General features: G+C 35.5%; 1 protein-coding gene and 1 non-coding gene across 3 annotated transcripts in view; both read right to left on the minus strand.

Annotated features, from left to right (window-relative positions):
• Positions 1-7,221, minus strand: part of Cdh12 (cadherin 12) — a 1,253,457-nt gene that overhangs the window by 433,148 nt on the left and 813,088 nt on the right. The gene's annotated exons all lie outside the window — the stretch shown is intronic.
• On the minus strand, positions 3,587-3,690 carry LOC115072504. Its single transcript, XR_003851560.1, has one exon. It is a non-coding gene; the product is annotated as a U6 spliceosomal RNA (small nuclear RNA).

A 7,221-nucleotide genomic window follows, 5' to 3' on the forward strand; every position in this document is an offset into this window, starting at 1 on the left:
GCCATCCCACCAGCAGTGGATGAGCATTCCCCTTTCCCCATATCCTCTCCAACATTTGGTATCATTTGTTCTCTTGATTTTAGGCAATCTGACTAGGGTAAGATGAAATCTTAAAGTGGTTTAATTTGTATTTCCCTAATTACTAATGATGTTGAACACCTTTTAAGATGTTTCTTAGCCATCTTTATTTCATCTTTTGAGAACTGTCTAATTAGCTCCTTAGCCCATCAATAACTGGATTATTTCCTTTCTTGATTCTTTGTTTTTTGAACTTGTTACATATTCTCAATGTTAAACCTCTGTCAGAGGTGTTGCTGGTGAAGATTATCTCCCATTATGTGGATTTTCTCTTCACTTCCTTGGTTGCCTCCTTTGATGTACAGAAGCATATTAATTTAATGAAATCCCATTTGTTGATTCTTGACCTTGTTTCCTGGGCAATTCCTGTCTGGTTTATAAAACCCTTTCCTACACCTATATCTTGTAGGTTATTGACAATGTTTTCTTCTAACAGTTTCAGAGTTTCAGGCTTCACATTGAAGTCTTTGATCCATTTGGAGTTGACTTTCATGCAAGGTTAAAGATAGGGGTTTAGTTTCACTCTTCTACAGGTGGAGAGCCAGTTTTGCCAGCACTATTTGCTAAATATGCTGTCTTTCCTCTAGTGATTGTTCTTGGCCCCTTTGTCAAATATCAGGTGGCTGAAATTGCATGTACTCATATTTTGGTCATCAATCTTGTTCCATTGTTCTACGGGTTTATTTTTATGCCAGTACCATGTTGTTTTTATGACTATAGCTCTATAATACAGTTTAAAGTCTGGCATAATAATCCCTCAGCATTGCTCTTAGGCTCAGGGTTACTTTGGCTATCCAAGGTCTTTTGTGCTTCCATGTGAATCTTAGGATGCTTTTTTACAATTCTGTGAAAAATGTCATGGGCATTTTGATTAGCATTGCAGTGAATCTATAAGTGGCTTTTGCTAGAATGTTCATTTGCACAATATTAATTCTTCCAATCCATGAGCATGGGAGGCCCTTCCATCCTCTGATATCTTCCTCAGTCACTTTCTTTAAAGATTTAAAAATTTGATTTAGAGGTCTTTAATGTCTTTGGTCAGGTTTATTCCAAGATATCTTTTTTTGCAACTGTTGTGAAATGGAATGTTTCCATGCACTCTGTCTCTGATTGCTTATCATTGGTATATAGAAAGGCTACAGACTTTTGTAGATTAATTTTATAATCTGCCACTTTACTGAATGTGCTAATAATTTCTAGGTTTTGTTTGGTGGAATTTTTTGCATCTCTTAGGTATAATATCATATCATCTTCAAAAAGGGATAATTTGATCTCTTCTTTTACAATTAATATTCCTTTAGTTTCCTTCTCTTTTTTATTTCTCTTGCCAGACTTTCAAGCACAATGCTTGGAGTGGAGAGAGTAGACAGCTTTTCCTGGTTCCTGATTTTAATGGGAATGCTCCAAGTTTTTCCACTTTTAGAATGATGTTGGCTACGGATTTGTTGTATATGGCTTTAATTGTGTTTAGGTATGTTCCCTCCAGGCCAATTTCCTCTAGGACTGAATATATATGCATGTTGAATTTTGTCAAAGGCCTTCTCTGCATCTATTGAGATGGACAAGTGGTTCTTCTGTTTGAGCCCATTTATATGATTTATGATGTTTATTGACTTACATGTATTGAACCATCCCTGCATCTCCAGAATAAAGTCAACTTGATCATGGTGGATGATCTTTCTGATGTGTGTCTGGATGTGGTTTGCATGGATTTTTTTGAGAATTTTTGCATCTATCTTTATTAAGTATATGGGTCTATAGTTTTCTTTTTTTGGTTATTTCTTTACCTCACTTTGGTATTGGAATGATGCTGGCTTCACAGAAGGAACTTGGAAGTTCTCCCTCCATTTTTCTTTTTGAATAATTTAAATAGTATTGAACGCAGATCTTCTTTAAATGTCTGTGAAAATTCTGCTCTAAATCCATCTTGTCCTGGGCTTTTTTTAGCCTGGAGGTTCTGTATTACTATTTCAATTTCCTTAAGTGTTATGGGTCTGTTTAAGCTGTTGATCTCTTCTTGGTTTAGTTTTGGAGGTTTCCATGCTTTTTGGTACCCATCCATTTCTTTTAGGTTTTCAAATTTAATAGCATATAGGTTTTTAAAGTATTCCCTTTTAATGTTCTGCACATTTTTGGTGTGTGTTGTGATATTTCCCCTTTCATCTCTGATTTTGTTGACTTGGAAATTCTTGTTCTTTCTTTTGTTTAAGAGGCTTGTAGTCTGTTGATCTTGTTTATCTTTTCAAAGAACCAGCTCTTGGATTCGTTGATTTTTTGTATTGTTTTCTTTGTTTCTACTTCATTAATATCTGCTCTGGGTTTTGTTATTTTTTCTTTTCTGCTGGGTTTGGGTTTCATTCACTTGCTTTTCAAGTGTCTTGAGTTGCAATTTTAATTTTTGTTCTTTCTGAATTTTTAATATAGGCACTCAGAGCTATAAACTTCCCTCTAAGTACTGTTATCAGTGTGTCCCAGAGGTTTGGTTGTTTCGTATTGTCATTTTCATTTCGTTAAAGGAATACTTTCTTAATCTCTCCTTTGACCCATTTATCATTCAAGAGTGTGTTGTTTAATATCCATGTGTTCATGTACTTACTAGGGTTTCTTTTGCTGTTGGTTTTTAGCTTTATTGCATTGTGGTCTGATAGAATGCATGGAATTATTTCAATATTTTTGTATTCGTTGAGGTTTGTTTTGTGCCCCAGTATTTGGTCGATTTTGGAGAAAGAAGCATGGGCCCCTGAATAGAAAGTGTATTCTTTGGTGCTTGGGTTGAATATTTGGTAGATGTCTGTTAGGCCCATTTGAGGTATTGTATTGTTTAATTCAGATGTCTCTCTGTTAATTCTCTGTCCTGTTGACCTATCTAAGGGAGACAATGGGGTATTGAAGTACCCACTATCAAGGAGTTGGGACTAATCTGTGTCTTAAAGCTCTCTAGTAATGTTTTTATGAAGTTGGTTGCACCAGAGTTTGGTGAATATACGTTCATGATTGTAATACTGTCTTGGCCAATTGTTCCTTTGATCAGAATGAAGTGTCCCTCTTTATCTCTTCTGATTAGTTTTAGTTTGAAGTCGATTTTGTCAGATATTAAAATTGTAACACCTGCTTTTTTCTTAGTACTATTTTCTTGCTATATATTTTTTTTCCATCCTTTCACCTTAAGGTAGTGTCTGTCCTTGAAAGTGAGATGAGTTTCTTGCAGACAACAAAAAGATGGATTTGTTTCTTAATCCGTTCAACTAGTCTGTATCTTTTAACTGGGGAGTTCAGTCTATTGATATTTATAATTATTAATGAATGATGTGTATTGATTCCTATCATTTCTATTTCTGTTCATGTTCTTGGCATAGCTGTACAATTCCATAGTTATACCTTCATTAAGTTTCCTTCTGTAACCCTTTGGGTATAGTTATTCCTTTCGTCAGCTCTTTGTGTTGCTTCAAGAACTCTCTGAAGGGCTGGTTTTGTGAAAATGAATTCTTTCATCCCATTTTTGTCACGGAAAAATATGGAATGCTTCACGAATTTGCATGTCATCCTTGCACAGGGGCCATGGTAATATCTGTATCATTCCTAATTTAGTATATGTGGTGCCAAAGTGAACACTTATTTTATTATTTTATTTTATTTATTACTTTTATTTTATGTGGATGAGTGTATTTCTTTCATGTATGACAGTGTACCCATGTCATGAAATACTGCGGAGGTCAGAAGAGGGCTTTGGATTCTCCTGGAACTTGAGTTAAGGCAGTTCATAGCTGCCATGTGGGTGCTGGGAATTGAACCCAGGTCCTCTGTAAGAGCAGTCAGTGCTTTTAACCACTGAGCCATCTCTCCAGCCCCATGTTTTAATTTTAAAAGGGTTTCATTAATTCTTTGGGAATTTTATATGATGTATATTGAACATATTCACCCCAACTCCTCCTTTTAACTCCTCCCATATTTACCTTTCCCTAACCCTCTAACTTCATGACCCACTTTTTCAAAATTTAATAATCCATTAACTCTAATTTGTTTTGTCCATATAATTTTGGATGTAAGGACAACCACTAGAACATGGGTGACCTACCAAGAGTCTTAAAGAAAGCTGATTCTCCCTCTCCTTGAAGCCATCAACTGTCTATATATTCTCAGTTAGGGATGCAGGCTCATGTACTCCTTCCACTCAAGTCTAGCCTGTTGGTTGGACTGAGTTCAGATATTCTGTAATGTCTAGAAGATACTGTTTTGAACAGGTTCTTCCAGCCTCTGGCTCTTACAATATTTCTTCATTCTCTTCCCTGATGGCTCCTCACTTTGGGAAGGGACATGATAGAGATGTTCCATTTGTGGATGAGCACTCCACAATCACTGAGTCTCTGCCTTTTGACCCCTTCATAGTTTCATTGTTAACTACCATCCACTATACAAAGAAATATTCTTGGGGCATTTGAGGCACACTAATCTACAGGTAGGGAGTTACAAATTTATAGGGCACCTTGACACTATGTCTATTTGAAAATCATTTATTTTATAAGCTTCATATAAAAAATTTCATTAAAGTTACCTTACACAGGGGATTACAATCATCAAAGTAGTCACAATTTTCCAAATAAAAAGCCCGCCACCAAGTGAGGGACACCTTTTCTCAAGTTGTTGCTCAACGGTGTCCTAGAGACCCTGAAAACAACACAGGCTATTGACATTGCTTTTGTTTGTTAACCAAATCTGTTTACAAGACCCTACTGCTAAATATAACACATCTATTGGTCACAGGAAAAGGACAAATCCAGTTCATCCAAACCGTGCATCCTCCTTGCTGGCTATCTCTTATAGTACTGGAAGGTGCTATGTAGGCTGCTTGGGGAAGATTATCAATAGTCTTACTCAGTCATGAACCTTGTGAACTGCAATAATGGCCAGTGTGGCAAGATATTACCATGGTTACAAAAGTGGCACAAATGTTATGGTGGTAATCCACCACTTTCTGCTATGATTTAAAGCCTACTTTGTAGAGAAAACATATGACTGTTACTCAAAATTTTGCCAGTAACCCATGGTTGAGAGGCTCACAGGCACTAGGGGTGAGCTTATTATTACTGTTTTTCTAAAAGAACATAGTATCAAACTGCCTGCTAAATGCATGCTTCTTTACCAATAGATTAGTGTGTTTTATTTTAAAAGTACATTAAGCTATCTTTTACCTGAAAGATACTCTCATCATGAATACTTTCATTACTTATCCTAGCTCAATAAGAAACAATCCTCAAAATTCACTGAAGGTATCAGTGTTTACCATTGAGAAATAAGTTTTAATAAAGTAGTCTGTTGATAATTTTTCAACTTTTTTCCCTAATGTAACATTTCTCAGCCATGTTAGAGCAAGACAGAAGCATGGACTTTGCATGTGTGTATATTTTAATTGTTATAAGTTTAACAGAATACCTGAGGCTATTTAGCTTAATTAAGTAAAGAAGTGTGTCTTAGAGCATGTTTCTGGAGACAAAGATCATGAGTCACATCTGGTAACTTCTTGCTGGCAGAATCCCAAGGTAGCTTAAGAAATCAAAGGAAAAAAGACAGGGGAGAAGTTCCAGTGTGCTTGTCTGATCTTTTTTCTTCTTTTTGTAAACCCTTCAGTTATCAAACATGAGGGTTCCACATTGAAAACCTTTTATACATCCTAATTAACTCTCAAAGGCCCCATTTGTCAACACTACAGTCAGATTTTCACATTTTTAAATCTCACCAAGAGGATTATAATTTGGCATGAATTTCTAAGATGATAAACTATATTCAAATCAGAGTAAGATGGTTTATACTAAAATATTACCTGAATGTTTTCTCTTTGCAAAGATGTCTATGAACTGTAAATGGAATATAATCTTTGCCTTTATGTTATAAAGAAACTTCCACACAAATGACATGAAATGAAAAGTGTAGAAAATTGAAATTATTAATCCTCTTTTAACAATGACCAATAATCACAGCTAACTTTGTTGAACAAAGCTTTTGTGAACAAATCAGTATAAAAGATGAACTGGATGAGTATATGGCAAAGCTAAGAAGTGAAACAAGATGAAGGCAGAGAGAGGGGTAACAGGTTCTCATCTGAGAGACTGGCATGGTTTTATTGTGTGGTCATAAGGTATGTAACATCTCTCTTCTCTCATGTCTTTGTCAATATAATGGGGTCAATATGTCTAATTTCATATGACTTTCAAAGAGAGAGTTGCAGTAGTCCCCCTACTTCCAGGCAGAGTCTGGCCTATGTTAAACAATTCACAAGTGTTACTTTCAATTTTTATGCTTGTGACTGATACAATTCTTGGGAATGAGTAAAATCACTGAAGATGTAGAAATTTGGGCAAGCTCTGGGCAAAATTATCTCAGTGATTTAATTTCAAAAGATGCTTTAAAGCAAACTGTAGGAAGTAAAATTGACAAAAGTGCAGGTTGAAATGAAAATCAGGTCTTTGAGTGTTAACACAAGGAGACTAGACACACACTTTTATCTTTCCCTGCCTAAACCACAGCACATGCATGGGGCCTCATGGTTCTCAGGAAATACTAGCTTAGTTGTTTTTGTTTGATTTGATTATTCTATTACTGAAAATTAGAAGATAAAATATATAGAGAATGTACTAATGATATTGGTGAGCATCAGTGTGGCAAAATAAGAATAAGTCATGTTTATTATAATAATGATAATCACAAATTATTTACCATAGCAATTGCAAGAACAGAGAGAGACAGTGGCCACTAGAAGTACATTCAAAGAAAAATCTGAAGGCTTTCCTAAAATAATTTACATGACATATATAAACTGAAGAATATGATGCAGATTAGGGCCTAGAGAAATGGCTCAGTGGCTAAGAACAGGTACTGCTCCTGTAGAGGAATGGATTCTTGCTCTCAGCACCCACCTAGAGCAGCTCACAATCTCCTACAACTCCAGTTCCAGGGGATCTGACATGCTCTTTTGGCCTCTACAGGCACTGCATTCACATCCACAAAATGCCATTTAAACACACATATCCATAATACAAAAAGTTTAAAAATATTTTTTAAAAATAATAAAAAGTAAACATGATGTTATTTATATATATATATATATATACAATTATAAAACAGCAGTTTTTAAAAGGCAATGGAATG

This window comes from Nannospalax galili, unplaced genomic scaffold (genome assembly GCF_000622305.1).
Source record: "Nannospalax galili isolate Female #2095 unplaced genomic scaffold, S.galili_v1.0 scaffold600, whole genome shotgun sequence".
Classification (NCBI taxonomy): Eukaryota; Metazoa; Chordata; class Mammalia; order Rodentia; family Spalacidae; genus Nannospalax; species Nannospalax galili.